This window comes from Oncorhynchus tshawytscha, linkage group LG10 (genome assembly GCF_018296145.1).
Source record: "Oncorhynchus tshawytscha isolate Ot180627B linkage group LG10, Otsh_v2.0, whole genome shotgun sequence".
Classification (NCBI taxonomy): domain Eukaryota; kingdom Metazoa; phylum Chordata; class Actinopteri; order Salmoniformes; family Salmonidae; genus Oncorhynchus; species Oncorhynchus tshawytscha.
Window position 1 is genome coordinate 56,014,656 of NC_056438.1, and position 16,809 is coordinate 56,031,464.

The following is a 16,809-nucleotide window of genomic DNA, read 5'->3' on the forward strand; positions in this document are numbered from 1 at the left end:
GTGGGGGCAGCAACATTTGCTATGTCAATAAAAGTCAATTAATTCATATCAAATTGTACCCCACAAAAGTGACGATATTACACTTACTGTAGTCCTGTCTTTTTAGCTGCAAACTACTAGAGATGTGCCATGCTGATAGGACCTGATGTAAGCTCCCTCTGGTGGCAGAATACCCGAGAGTTTGGACCAACTGAGACTCCGTACTGAAGAGAGAGAGATGAACCTGCTAGTCTCCTTTTTGCTTCATATCAACACCAAACCTAACGGATTGACTGAATTATGTAGATAGAAGATTTACTACACTATATTTGGCATATTGCCCTCCGTAAATGATCAAACAAAATGAGGCATTCATATCTGCCATGTCTTTTATATGGAAAACATTTTTTAACAGTATCTGCACGAAAAATGAAATGACCGATTTTATCATCAGAAATAAAACGGGCTCCATGCTTTATTACGTGCATTTTTTGTGAGTTTTTGTTATTTTAGTTTTTTTTAAATGACATTTACAGATTTCATATAAAAGCTTGGTGCAACAAAAAGGAAATGCATTCATAGAAGAGAGGAGGATTGCTTGCCACCTCAAGGTAAGACTATTCTATTTCATTTGTTCATCACATTTCGTTCTTTTGTTTACCTTGTATTTTTTAAATTTAGCCTGCCGTTTTGATTCTTTATTATCCCAAACATCTCCATTTATCAACATTTGTATGTTTAATTGTGGTTATTGATGTTTTTGTTATGCGATTTGCTTTGGTGTCATGCACATTTTGCTGAAGCATCCTAGACCCGCGATTCTACATGCATTTGCAACGTCCTTTTTTTTTCAAGAGACCCACACGTTCAACAACATTATTTCAATAAGCAGAACGGTCCTTGGAAGCAGCGATGGAAAGATCCATCCTGCGCTGTCCACTGGTATCAACACTGAACAAAAATGTAAACGCAACATGTAAAGTGTTGGTCCCATGTCTCATGAACTGTTCCATGAGCACAAAAAGCATATTTCTCTAATTTTGTCCACAAATTTGTTTACATCCCTGTTAGTGAGCATTTCTCCTTTGCCAATATAATCCATCTACCTGACAGGTGTGCCAGGTCAAGAAGCTGATAAAACAGCATGATAATTACACAGGTGCACCTTGTACCGGGGACAATAAAAGGCTTTTAAATAATAAAAGACTTTTTAAAGTATCTGTGACCAACATATGCATATCTGTATTCCCAGTCATGTGAAATACATAGATTAGGGCCTAATTAATTAATTAAATTGACTGATTTCCTTATACATGTAATTCAGTAAAATGTTTGAAATTGTTCCATGTTGCATTTATATTTTTGTTCATTGTAGTTATAAGAAGATGTAGCTGAAATGATAATTGTGTAGATAGGCTATAGCAAATAAACTCATGAAATAGAGATGTGTGTGTGTGTGTGTGTGTGTGTGTGCGTGTGTGTGTGTGTGTGTGTGTGTGTGTGTGTGTGTGTATGTGTGTGTGTGTATACAGAACCTGTCAAAGGTTTGGACACACCTACTCATTCAAGGGTTATTTTTACTATTTTCTACATTGTAGAATAATAGTGAAGACATCAAAACTATGAAATAACACATATGGAATCATGTAGTAACCATGTGGAATCATGTAGTAACCAAGAAAGTGTTAAACAAATCAAAATATATACTTTATATTTGAGATTCTTAAAAGTAGCCACCCTTTGCCTTGATGTCAGCTTTGCACACTCTTGGCATTCTTTCAACTAGCTTCATGAGGTAGTCACCTGGAATGCATTTCAATTAACAGGTATGCCTTGTTAAAAGTTAATTTGTGGAATTTCTTTTCTTCTTACTGCGTTTGAGGCAATCAGTTTTGTTGTGACAAGGTAGGGGTGTTATACAGAAGATTGCCTTATTTGGTAAAAGACCAGGTCCATATTATGGAATGAACAGCTCAAATAAGCAAAGAGAAACGACAGTCCGTCATTACTCAAAGACATGAAGGTCAGTCAATCTGGAAAATTTCAAGAACTTTGAGTGCAGTCACAAAAACCATCAAGCTGATGAAACTGGCTCTCATGAGGACCGCCACAGGAAATGAAGACCCAGAGTTACCTCTGCTGCAGAGGATAAGTTCATTAGAGTTAACTGCATCTCAGATTGCAGCCCAAATAAATGCTCCAAAGAGTTCAAGTAACAAACACATTGCAACATCAACTGTTCAGAGGAGACTGTGTGAATCAGGCCTTCATGGTCGAATTGCTGCAAAGAAATCACTACTAAGGATAGCAATACGAAGAAGAGACTTGCTTTGGCCAAGAAAAACAAGCAATGGACATTAGACTGGTGGTGCTTTGCTGGTGACACTGTCACTGATTTATTTAGAATTCAAGGCACACTTAACCAGCATGGCTACCATAGCATTCAGCAGCGATACGCCATCCCATCTGGTTTGTGCGTGGTGGGACTATCATTTGTTTTTCAACAGAATGATTACCCAACACACCTCCAGGCTCTGTAAGGGCTATTTGACCAAGAAGGAGAGTGATGTTGCTGCATCAGATGACCTGGCCTCCACAATCACCCGACCTCAACCCAATTGAGATGATTTCGGATGAGTTGGACCGCAGAGTGAAGGAAAAGCAGCCAACAAGTGCTCAGCATATGTGGAAACTCCTTCAGACTGTTGGAAAAACATTCCTCATGAAGCTGGTTAAGAGAATACCAATAATATGCAAAGATGTCATCACGACAAAGGGTGGCTACTTTTAAGAATCTAAAACATAAAATATATTTGGATTGGTTTCACACTTTGTTTGGTTACTACTATATTGATTCCATATGTGTCATTTCATAGTTTTGATGTCTTCACTATTATTCTACAATGTAGAAAATAGTAAAAATAAAGAATAACCCTTGAATGAGTAGGTGTGTCCAAACTTTTTATTGGTACTGTATATGTAACCATATAGATGTAACATTGTTTGCTGAATATGCTGAAATTATAGGCGACACAAATAGATATCACTATCTCTTAATCAGAATCTGGATGTCACATCATTGCAATTGTTCCTCATCTTAGTTGTCCATGTAACATTTACCCACTGTGTCATTTTGTGCATTGATGTGATAGGGTTTGTAGGGCCAAACTTATCAGAGATGAATTCTATCCACTGAAGTCTCACGCTAATTATATCCCGCCTGATCACAAACTATTTAGGAATAATATGTTGAGAACTACTTGATTTTAGTTTGTGCACTCTAGCAATGTGGCAGGGCTCTACAGTGCTACCATTTTACTTGCATATGCACCTAAATATGTTGCTGTGTGACCTGGATTCAAAATGTAGGAGCACCAGTGTGCCTACAAAAAAAAAATCATTGATATCATCATTTTTGCAATGATTACTTCACTGCAGCCCCTAAGTGCTATGGAGAAGACACTGAGTACAAATTCTTAATTTACAAGGCAAGTCAGTTAAGAACAAATTCTTATTTTACAGTGACTGCCTACCCCGAACAACGCTGGGCCAATTGTGTGCCTCCCTATGGGACTCTCAATCACAGCCAGTTGTGATACAGCCCGTGATTGAACCAGGGTCTGTAGTGACACCTGAGATGCAGTGCCTTAGACCGCTGTGCCACTCGGGAGCCCCACTTGCCCCACTCATGATCGCCACCACTACTACAAAGAAAACGTCTTGTTACCTCAAATATTTTTCATTGTGGTCCAAAATGTCTTTGTGTGCGCCTACATTTATCAATTTAAGTGTACATGGGCTCCCTGTAAAAAAGGTAAGCATAGGCTATCTGTAGGCTGCCAACACAACAATACTATTTATGATCCTGGAACTTGCTCTCACATTTGCTTTCAAATCATTTTAGCTCCTCATATGTAACTCATTTATTTTTTGTATGGCAACACCACCAAGTTGTTTACATGAGTACTCATTAACCTATTCAATCTGATGGCAACAGTCCCAATTTTAAGTCTCTTATCATTCACAATGCATGGCTTCCCCTTAGGATTACATTTGATGGAGAACCTTGCTGGACGGATACTGTTGTCTGGAGCTTTTGAGGCAAGTGGCCTTTGTGCATTCCAATGATTGTGGTCCAGAGCCTGAGAGCCCCCTCAGGGTGGTCAAAGCAGGTGTGGGGTGACCAGGGCCTGCTTTTAAGAAATCATAGGCCCTTTGTTTTTGTTTTTTTCATAGGTTTAGGTCCACTTGTAGAATCTATGCCATGGAACATTGAAGCTGTTCTGGTAGCTGGTGGTGGCGCAACACCCTTTTAAGACACTCTATGTTGGTGTTTCCTTAATTTTGGCAGATACCTGTATGTGCTTGTGATCAAACTTTATCCACGGTTATTTTGTCTAAGCTATTGATCCTCTGTGGCTATATTATGCTCTCTGGTGCATTTTGAACATTGAGAGGCCCTGAATCACAGAATTGACCAGTCACATTTATTTATTATGCAGTTTTTGATTCTTTAAAAAACATTTTTTTTACCCAATCAAGGCATGCCCCCCAGTTACCCACGTGGGCCCCCTACCTCCTCTCATCCCCCATCTGATGATTAGCAGAATGGCAGGCTGTCTACACTCATTGAGAGCTGGCTCCTGAGTTTTCCTGTGGTTGGCGGTTGCAGTGAAAAAAACATACTATATATACTACATATAATATATACTGTATATATAATATATAAAGTATATATTTCCTTAATTGTGTTATTTTACTCATTTCTTGCTGCCTTTTGGGCCCATCACAGGCCTGAACCCAGGGGCTTCATCCCCGGTAAAGTCCCTAGCATTAAACCGGTCCTGGGGGTAACTACTTACTTAGCACTGCCATTCACTTAATGGACTTGCCACTTGTTTCTTACACAACTGGAGAGCCACATATCTTCACAGAATCGGGTTCTTTGTTTAATCACTGGATTTACGACTGTCTCTCATTCATCAAAGAATACTTGAGCAAATGACCTTGCACGTTTTGAAGTTTAAATTAATGAAATAGAATAAACCAGTGCTTTGTTCCTAGGATGACTGCAATTGAAATGTTGATACAACATTCAATGTTGAGAACTGTTGCCATGGCAACAGTCCGACCTGAGCAACAAAGGTGCAGTTAGAGAAAATTGTTTCGCTCTATGCATTGACTTGGTGTTTTGTAAAAAGAAAAGCAGGCTATTCAGAGCTGTAAATTGTGAGTTTCTTTCAAAATCTCAAAGGATGTGTCCTTGCGTACATTGATTAATTAACAGTCCGAAAGCGAGAGGTACACTTTAAAATTAGGTTTCTATGGATCAATGCAGATAGGAGTAATCATCAATTGCATTAGTGACGGCATGGCACAATATACATACAATGATAGTTCTTGATGTGAAATGGTTTGTAACAAAACCCTTTTTGCTCATTGTAACAATACAGCCAGTTATTAAGGCAAAAAACAGGGAATTATGTCTGAGATGGTCCAAAACCTACCCTGACTCCTAGGCTGTCCCAATGAAACCTTCCTTCCACCCAAGCACTTAATTTTTTGGGGGGGGCTTTGTGGCCAAATAAGCAGCTGGATCTGAAGAGGCAGAGAGTGAGGCAAGGCAGGTCTATATTTGATGGTGGAGATTTTAGAGTAGAGGTCGACCTGATTTAAAGTTTTTATAACAACCGGAAATCGCTATTTTTGGGCGCCGATTTCCGATTAGTATTTAAAAAATATATATAATTGTATTAAATACCTTTTATTTAACTAGGCAAGTCAGTTAAGAACACATTCTTATTTCCAATGACTGCCTAGGAACTGTGGGTTAACTGCCTTGTTCAGGGGCAGAATGACAGATTTTCACCTTGTCAGCTCAGGGGTTCCAAACCTTACAGTTAACTAGTCCAACCCTCTAACCATTGCACTCCACGAGTAGCCTGCCTGTTACGCGAATGTAGTAGAAGCCAAGGTAAATTGCTAGCAAGCATTAAACTTATCTTATAAAAAACAATCAATCATAATTACTAGTTATAACTACTGATCCAGTTTAGCAGGCAATATTAACCAGGTGATATTGTGTAATTTCTCTTGTGTTCATTGCATTGCGAACTAATTCGCAGGAATGTTCCGTAATTATGACATACTGTACATTGAAGGTTGTGCAATGTAACAAGAATATTTAGACTTAGGGATGCCACCCGTTAGATAAAATACCGAACGGTTCTGTATTTCACTGATATAATAAACCTTTTGTTTTCGAAATGATAGTTTCCGGATTCAATCATATTAATGACCAAAGGCTCGTATTTTTGTGTGTTATTATGTTATAATTAAGTCTGATTTGATAGCGCAGTCTGACTGAGCACCAGTAGGCCCGTAATCATTCATTCAAACAGCACTTTCGTGCGTTTTGCCAGCAGCTCTTCGCAAGCACAGCGCTGTTTATGACTTCAAGCCTATCAGCCTAATGGCTGGTGTAACCAATGTGAAATGGCTAGCTAGTTAGCTGGGTGTGCGCTAATACTGTTTCAAACGTCACTCGCTTTTAGATTTGGTGTAGTTATTCCGCGGCTTTTGTGGAGCGATGGTTAACGATGCTTCGAGGGTGGCTGTTGTCTATGTGTTCCTGGTTCGAGCCCAGGTAGGGGCAAGGAGGGGGACGGAAGCTATACTGCTACACTGGCAATACTATAGTACCTATAAGAACATCCAATAGTCAAAGGTATATGAAATACAAATGGTATAGAGAGAAATAGTCCTATAAATACGATATTAACTACAACCTAAAACCTCTTACCTTGGAATATTGAAGTCTCATGTTAAAAGAAACCACCAACTTTCATATGTTCTCATGTTCTGAGCAAGGAACTTAAACGTTAGCTTCTTTACATGGCACATATTTTACATGGCACACATTTTTACATGGCACATATGACTTTCTTCTCCAACACTTTGTTTTTGCATTATTTAAACCAAATTGAACATGTTTCATTATTTACTTGAGGCTAAATTGATTTTATCGATGTTTTATATTAAGTTAAAATAAGTGTTAATTCAGTATTGTTGTAAAAAAAAATTGGCCGATTAAACGATATCGGCTTCTTTGGTCCTCCGGTAATCAGTATCGGTATCAGCATCAGCGTTGAAAAATCATAATCGGTCGACCTCTATTTTAGAGCTTAGCAACTCTGGAGCATGGCCAAAGAGACCTGTGTATGTATTGAAATAGACTTGGCTACATCCTGGTGTTTTGTTGATGGCAATCTCAACAAAAATATGAAAGAAATGCTTACAATGTCATATACTATATGATAAACATGTCATAACCAGTGCTCTTCAGAGTGTAGACCTATCACATGAAAGGAAGCACAGTGGTAATGTGATACCCGCTTGTACAGAGTTCTGTGGAATCCTGCTGTTAGCTCCTCTGTCAATGGAGATTAATGTAATGTCCCGTGAGTCAAATCCAGCAGTACTGTACAGTACTGTATTATCATGAGAACCTTGGTGGGAGAACATCATGGGATCATTGCACTACAATGTTAGAGCTTGAATGATGTATAAATAGCTTAGTTCACTAGTCAAATATTTGATACGAATATTTGGCATGTAGCCTGAATAATTTTTTATCTGGATTTCTTAGTAGAAGCACGACAGACCTTCCTTGACAAGAGTGTCAGTCCGTTTTCCATTCGTTGAAATGTGAAACATGCAGTGCTTATGACATGAGTCAACAGGCTGAACTGTGCGTGTGCTCAGTGTTACACAGTGTTGATGGTAATCGGGTGTGAGTGTGAATTCTGATATCTGGGATCATCTCCAGTCCTCCAGCTGTGAGAATATCTCTGTTTGTGATGTTACACAATATGCATTATCAATAGTTCTTCCCCTTCAATTGCACCACTTTTTTGTTTTGTTTTAGCCCTCTGTGTTATTCTGTATGGGTGCAGGTGAAAGATAATTATTTGTTTACAAATTTTCTGAATCAGTGCATTGCCCATAAAGGCCAAGAAGACAATATTGGCTATCAATATCATCTTATAATTTCCATATCTGTCCATCCCTAAGTGCTAGTAGTATCTCAAGCCCAAGTATTCACACACGTTTGCTTCCTAGAAATAGTGCCAGGTAATTTCTGGAATGTATTTTGTTCTCAGGGCCAGTCCTTGCCGTTCTGCCGCCATAGGCGAGACCAAAAAATACCGCCCCCCGCAAAACTAGAATCATTCCCTGTAAGCAAAATTATGTTGAAAAGACATCTAAAAGATGTATTTACCAGAAGTTGAAGTTCAATTTAGGTTTTGAAAAGGTATTTTCCATTTGTTTAAAATACATATTTTCCATAATGTTGAAAAGGCATATTTTCCAGACATAACAAAAATATGTATTTGGGCCTCCCGAGTGGCGCAGCGGTCTAAGGTACTGCAGTGCTTGGCCGGGCGGGATGTCCTTGTTCCATCGCACCTTAACGACTTCGACTCCTGTGGTGGGCCGGGTGCCTGCACGCTGACACGGTCGCCAGTTGTTTCCTCCAACACATTGGTGCGACTGGCTTCCGGGTTAAGCCAGCAGTGTGTCAAGAAGCAGTGCGGCTTGGCAGGGTCGCGTTTCGGAGGGCGCATGGCTCTCGACCATCGCCGCTCCCGAGTCCGTACTGGAGTTGCAGAGATAGGACAAGACTGTAACTACCTATTGGATATCACAAAAATGGGGTAAATAATAGAAATACAAAAAACATGTTTTTTCTCGACATTGAAATCAGGTTAATTTTCGGTTGAGTTGAAAATACGTTTTTTCCAGATGTTGAACTCAGGCCCATTTTTGGTTCTGAACGAAAGTTGAAAATAAATAATTTACAGACGTCTATGTTTGTGCCAAATCAAGTCTGGTCTCACCAGACAAAATCTGAACCAAACATCGGCGTCTATGATTGGTTCACATTTGGTCCGGACCAAAATCCAATGTCCGTGGATGTGTAAATCAAGGCTGGTCCGGAACTGCACCAACAAAAGACGTCAAAAAGGTGTCGGCTCGGGCCGTACTTACTGAGGTGTAGCCGACAGTGTTGCCTGACATTTTATTTTATGAATGCCCATCTATGTGGTAAGCCTACCATTTGTAAAGCACTAAAACATGTCTCGAACTTACTGGGATGTAGCCTACCATGTCAGACCACAATGGAATTTTATTTTTATTTATTTATTTTTTATTTCACCTTTATTTAACCAGGTAGGCTAGTTGAGAACAAGTTCTCATTTGCAACTGCGACCTGGCCAAGATAAAGCATAGCAGTGTGAACAGACAACAACACAGAGTTACACATGGAGTAAACAATAAACAAGTCAATAACGTAGTAGAAAAAAAAAATCTATATACATTTCTTGCAAAAGGCATGAGGAGGTAGGCAATAAATAGGCCATAGGAGTGAATAATTACAATTTAGCAGATTAACACTTGAGTGATAAATTATCAGATGAACATGTGCAGGTAGAGATACTGGTGTGCAAAAGCAGAAAAGTAAATAAAATAAAAACAGTATGGCGATGAGGTAGGTGAATTGGGTGGGCTTTATACCGATGGACTATGTACAGCTGCAGCGATCGGTTAGCTGCTCAGATAAGCAGATGTTTGAAGTTGGTGAGGGAGATAAAAGTCTCCAACTTCAGAGATTTTTGCAATTCGTTCCAGTCGCAGGCAGCAGAGAACTGGAAGGAAAGGCGGCCAAATTAGGTTTTGGCTTTAGGGATGATCAGTGAGATACACCTGCTGGAGCGCGTGTTGCCATCATGACCAGTGAACTGAGATAAGGCGGAGCTTTACCTAGCATAGACTTGTAGATGACCTGGAGCCAGTGGGTCTGGCGACGAACATGTAGCGAGGGCCAGCCGCCTAGAGCATAAAGGTCACAGTGGTGGGTGGTATAAGGTTCTTTAGTAACAAAATGGATGGCACTGTGATAAACTGCATCCAGTTTGCTGAGTAGAGTATTGGAAGCTATTTTGTAGATGACATCGCCGAAGTCGAGGATCGGTAGGATAGTCAGTTTTACTAGGGTAAGTTTTGCGGGGTGGATCAGGGAATCGCCCGCAGCAAGAGCAACATCATTGATATATACAGAGAAAAGAGTCGGCCCGTGAATTGAACCCTGTGGTACCCCCATAGAGACTGCCAGAGGACCGGACAACATGCCCTCCGATTTGACACACTGGTCTCTGACTGCAAAGTAGTTGGTGAACCAGGCAAGGCAGTCATTAGAAAAACCGAGGCTACTGAGTCTACCGATAAGAATACGGTGATTGACAGAGTCGAAAGCCTTGGCCAGGTCGATGAAGACAGCTGCACAGTACTGTCTGTTATCGATGGCGGTTATGATGTCGTTTAGTACCTTGAGCGTGGCTGAGTTGCACCCGTGACCGGCTCGGAAACCGGATTGTGCAGTGGGCAGCTGGGAGGAGGTGCTCTTGTTCTCCATGGACTTTACAGTGTCCCAGAACGTTTTGGAGTTAGAGCTACAGGATGTAAATTTCTGCTTGAAAAAGCTGGCCTTTGCTTTCCTGACTGACTGCGTGTCTTGGTTCCTGACTTTCCTGAACAGTTGCATATCGCTGGGACTATTCGATGCTATTGCAGTCTGCCACAGGATGTTTTTGTGCTGGTCGAGGGCAGTCAGGTCTACAGTGAACCAAGGTCTATATCTGTTCTTAGTTCTGCATTTTTTGAATGGAGCATGCTTGTCTAAGATGGTGAGGAAGTTACTTTTAAAGAATGACCAGGCATGTGGTAGGCCCACCGTTTGTAAAACAGGCCATTGCATTGTCTTTATTATTCCTGATTCCTGTGACAATTTGGGTATTTAAGCTCTGAATATCAGCTACCCAACTTTATCAGGAGTTATCGCATGCCTATTTGCGATGTGTTTACACAGCAGGAAATGTAGAAGTATTTTCCTTTTCACTTAATTTACAGATGACAGTTGTGATTGTCCATTTACAACAGCAGTTGTGACTGTCCATTCCATATTTTCCATTTGAACTTGACCTGTCCTATTTTAGGCATTGTTTGTTAACATGACAGCACATATTTTTTGATTGAGCGCCATTTAAGTTAGGCTATTTGATCGGAGAAACCTGCATGATGTAAAATGTGTCTGTCTCATTACATTGTCATACATTTTATCTCCAGCCTTTAGGCTACAGAAAAGGCCACATACACTTTCTACCATATCCTATATCTGCTATATGATTTGTGTTAGATATATTTTTGGGACGGAACGTTGTTGGAGCACTACAGAGATACATCTCTCCAACAGCACCCTGGAGAGGTGCGCTGGGAATATTTTGCGCCCCTGCTTTTGACAAAGTGGCCACTGCTTATCAAAGGGCCGTCATCAGCGCTCACCTAAAAATCATCCCATATGCCACTGGTTGAGAGAAATTGTAATTGTTTTTGGGAAGAATTATGTGATGTTTTATGTGTTGTTGTTGGAGGTGCGTCTTGGTCAGTTTAGCTCAGAAAATGCCCCCTTCGTCAATCTGCCGCCATAGGCGGTCACCTAATTCTGGCTAATGAGCGAGCTGTTTGTTTACAGCTCCTATACTGTATAAAGCAGGCCTAACTTTCCCCCAGGGGAGCGGCAGAGAGGAGTGTTTGTGCCAGTCAGAAGGTGAGGGATGTTCCCTCCCCAGAGTGGTTGGCATGAGCAAGATGAGATTCCAGACAAGAGGGCAGTGACCCACAGCTTGCCCTTCACACCCCGCACTGTCTCTGTTTATCTGGTCTTTAGTCTCGTAGTCATTTGACAAGAAACACCTTTGACTCCTTGTAGGACTCCCTGTTACTGAAAGACGTCTTGAGCCGACTGTAATGTTACATTTTACAAAAACGTATGCTAATTGGAGCATTAGTTTTATTATATATCCTTGAAATTGTTTTGTTAATGTGATGTCTCCTTGCAAGGCATTGCTTTTAATAATGTTTGTTTTTGTATGCCTGTATGTATGCTGAATGCTGATGTATAGTGTGTATGTGTATAATGCATATACACTGCATTTGGAATGTAAGTTGCAGCCTTATTCTAAAATTGATTAAATAGATTTTTTCCCTCATCAATCTACACACAATACTCCATAATGACCAAGCAAAAACAGGTCTTAAGAAATGTGCTGATGGCATATCACAGTTCAAATTGAGGAATGCGATTACATTGATATAACAGACAAGGTGCAGTGTGTTATTCATTACAACAGGGGTTTCCTAATATTTTTGGCCCACAACCCCACTGTGATACAATACAAAAAATTTGTGACCCCACCATTTGAAAAAAGTGATGTAATCAACGGCCAATGTTTACTTATTTAATTGGGCCTAAGACGGTCTATTACAACGGTCTATTACAATCAGTATTTCAATCTGTAGGAAGTATCTCTTGAAGTGAGTAAAATGCATCAGAAAGGTATTGGGAAGTTCAATAATTTTGTATGATCTTCTGTGTAGAAAAGAACGTCGTCATTGATTATGTTCTTTTCCCCCCAGTCAGATTTAATGCCTGGTCTTGTCCACTCTGTTCTGATGAGGCTTGTGGGTATTGTAGAGGGACATGCATGTTTCTGTGAGTCTTTCAGTGATGGTGTCATATTATTTTGTACTTTAAACCGTTCAAAAGATAGAGCCACATTTGTAGGGAAACTGTTACAAACGCATCTAGCGGTTACCGGAGGTTACTGACATAACCCCGGTTCTATGAACCAAGCGCAATTGTATCTATTTTATTTGAGTTCTCTCGCGACCCCATTTTCAAATCAGGCGACCCCTAGTTTGGTAAACGCTGCATTAGAATATCGCCATGTCTCCTTTGCATTTTCAACATGTTGTACATTTTGTAGGCCGACAGCTTCTAATTTATTCTATTCCATTTACACCCTTATCAGGTGGCAATTATCTGCATAATGGTGTGATACATTTTCAACATAAATCTATAAATAGCCCTAAATCTAACATATCTTAGAATAAGCAAGTAAGCAGAAGCATGTGGACAATGAACATTTTTATTGCATCTGCTCATTTTGACAATGGACATGTCACCAAGCTCAGTGTTGTGTTGTCACACTATTTTGGGTGACCCAGATCTGCTCTGCAGCGAGTGTGTTTTGATGTGTTACCAAAACAGCGTGTACATACAGGGGTGACAGGCAGCAGTGGCTGTGTTATCAAGGGAGCAACTCATCAGTGTGTTTTCTACACAGCATGTCATGACCTGTTTACAGGATGACCAGGGCTATGTTTAGGCATTACTCCTGCCAACACATTTTGAATGATATAGGCAATTGTGAAAATCATTGTGTGGAAAGTGCTGTAAGTACAGCTAGCCTTTCTGAGCGGGTGTACCTGTGATTTATTTGCTCAATTATACTGCATTATGAAGTTAATTAATACAATACATTACAGAATTGCTATTATCTTCACTATGCTATGAACATGATAATCAGTCCTCAATGTCACACGACACATACATTACATGCTCCCTATTTTATTGCACAGATCATGTGAAAGAAATGACCTCGGCACTCCTATCAACGTAAAACCAGATTCTGTGAAGTACATACCTACAGGTCGCACCAGAAGGACATAAATTCAGCCATCATTACATGTCCCTCCCTCACTGAGCACACAGTATACATTAACTATGAATAATGCCCCTCGTACATGCATGAGGACTTGTTTGTTGGAAACTGGCATATGGCACAAGTTAGTTATTCTTTTTTTCTAGTCAAATAATTAGGTGGGTGCTTACACTGAGTATACACAACATTAGGAACTCCTGCTCTTTCCATGACAGACTGACTAGGTGAATCCAGGTGAAAGCTATGATCCCTTATTGATGTCACTTGTTAAATCCTCTTCAATCAGTGTAGATGAAGGGGAGGAGACAGGTTAAAGAATCATTTTTAATCCTTGAGACAATTGAGACATTGATTATGTATGTGAGCCATTCAACTCCCACTGACACACCCTCTGAGAGTGGTTTTAAAGTGATAATACACACCAATTCACAAATTCGTATGATTAACAGTGTTAAATAACAGTAATATGTGAAAACAATGTTTTTTTGTTAAAAAATGTTTCATTTTGCCGTTATAACAAGGTTGGTAGCAATGTGAAAATTGTTGTGGAAGTCTGTTGCAGCTCAAGTCGACTACAAAACCCACAATGCAATGCTCTCTCTAGGCTGGCTGGCTAGCTAGGTAGCGAGTTAGCAAATTATAGTCCGTCCTCTGCCCAGAGCGAGTGCAGAGTATGTTGCTATGGCAACAACTGCCCTTTCCCACAGACACACAGGGCGCGTTGCGAGATGGTACTTGGAGAAACTGTGTTGAATAATTTGGTACACTGTTTGGATTTAGCACATCTAAGCGAAAAATATATATATATATATATATATATATATATATATATATATATATATATATATATTGAACAAAATATAAACACAGCATGTAACAATCAGTCAATTGAAATAAATTCATTAGGTCTTAATCTATGGATTTCACATGACTGACCCTCTTGGGGGCCAGGTCCACCGACTGGGGAGACCCCCCCCCCCGCGCACCTCAGATGATCCCGCAGGTGAAGAAGCCGGATGTGGAGATCCAGGGCTATGTGTGAACTGCGGTTGTGAGGCCGGTTGGACATACAGCCAAATCCTCTAAAATGACGTTGGATGGGGCTTATAGTCCTGAAATTAACATTAAATTCTCTGACAACAGCTCTGCTGGACATTGCTGCAGTCAGCATGCCAATTGCATGCTCCCTCAAAACTTGAGATATCTGTGGCATAGTGTGACAAAACTGCACATTATAGAGTGGCCTTTTTATTTTTTTTACATTTTTTTATTTTACCCCTTTTTCTCCCCAATTTCGTGGTATCCAATTGTTTTAGTAGCTACTATCTTGTCTCATCGCAACAACTCCCGAGAGACAAAAGTTGAAAGTCATTCGTCCTCCGATACACAACCCAACCAAGCCGCACAGCGCGCATCCAACCGGGAAGCCAGCCGCACCAATGTGTCGGAGGAAACACCATGCACCTGGCAACCTTGGTTAGTGCGCACTGCGCCCGGCCCGCCACAGGAGTCGCTGGTGCGCGATGAGACAAGGACATCCCTACCGGCCAAGCCCTGCCTAACCCGGACAACGCTAGGCCAATTGTGCGTCGCCCCACGGACCCAGTCGCGGCTGGTTACGACAGAGCCTGGGTGCGAACCCAGAGTCTCTGATGGCACAGCTGGTGCTGCAGTGCAGCGCCCTTAACCACTGCGCCACCCGGGAGGCCCTGAGTGGCATTATATTGTCCCCAGCACAAGGTGCACCTGTGTAATGATCATGCTGTTTAATCAGCTTCATTTATTTCAGCTCATAGAAAATGGGACCAACACTTTACATGTTGGATTGATATTTCTGTTCAGTATACTCTGTCATGACGATGTAAATGATATAGCACTGCATTGTTTGTATGTTTTTGAGGTGTCAAGCTAAAGAGAAGCCAATGCTTACTACATTAGTGCTGGAAATGCTCAAATGCTACACTTTTGCCCAATGTTATCAAGTGTACCATGTCTAATGCATATTTGATGAGGCCATGAGGGCTGGGTGGTGGGATGCACTAGGGCCCGGGGCCTTGGAGCAGAGCAGAGCAGGGAGAGGCTAGAATCCTACCCAACGTTTTCCCTTTTAAAACGCCACATTTTTGGACATCTCCTTCATCACAGCAGGGAGGCTGTTAACACATTTCTCTGTCTGACAACTGCTCATTATTGAGTAATAATGAAATAGTAACATGAAAAATAATAATATAAAGACAGAAATAAAATTATTCACATCTGGAGTTTATATTTTTATTTCACATCGGCATTCCCCCAGCTGTGTTGACAAAAACAATTTAACAGTGGAGTACTATTGCTTAAGGGCTATACTCTAAATATCTAACCTACTACTTAACCATCTCTCACTGCTGCTCTGAATTTGCTTTTGCTCTTTAACATTATGTAAACAATTCACTGAGTACTTTGTAATCTACAGTGCCTTCAGAAAGTATTCACACCCCTTTACTTTTTCCAAATGTTGTTGTTACAGCCTGAATTTAAAATTGATGAAATAAAAAATGTGTCACTGATCTACATGCAATAGATGTGGTAAAGAGGTCAACGGGGAACGCAGACCGTGGGAGTTAGAAGAAGGACGACGGATTGGCGCACATTCAACAAACTGATCTAACAAAGTGGATATTAGTCAAATCCATCATGATTTATGTATTATAAGAGGCCCACAATATTGTTACTAAAGTCTGATTTGGATATACATGTATTTGGCTGTTTTTGATTTAGAAGTAGTCCCTTTTCAGGTTTAGAAGAAATTACTTCTAAATTCTAACTCCCATCCGTGTAAGCTGGTAGCATAGCTATATTAGCATAAAGAAATCCGTGGTGATAGTCAAAGTTGTTTTTAACTGTAGTGGAGTTGATTGGTGACGATGATATGAACATGTATTGGGGTTGACATCTATACAAGCATTATACTCCGATTTTCACCTCAGCATAGTGTGAAATACACACATAAACAATAGCCTAAATGTAGGGTATTTTGCTGGGGGCAATTTGGAGATTTGGGATCTTTCCCCCACGGCATCTTTCCCTCACGAGTTTCCATGGCATTTCCATTGTTTTGGTCGAGTTCCATTGACCTCTACCACATCTATACCCCATAATGTCAAATTGGAATTTTGTTTGTAGAACATTTTAGACATGTATAAAAAATGTCAAGCTGAAATGT

General features: G+C 40.4%; 1 protein-coding gene across 1 annotated transcript in view; it reads left to right on the forward strand.

The window, feature by feature from the left end:
* LOC112260467 (beta-1,4-galactosyltransferase 2) overlaps nucleotides 1–16,809 on the forward strand; it is a 134,287-nt gene that overhangs the window by 399 nt on the left and 117,079 nt on the right. The window contains exon 2 of the mRNA XM_024435603.2: nucleotides 107–590. The gene's annotated coding sequence lies outside the window, so the exon portion shown is untranslated. The remainder of the gene's footprint in view (nucleotides 1–106; nucleotides 591–16,809) is intronic.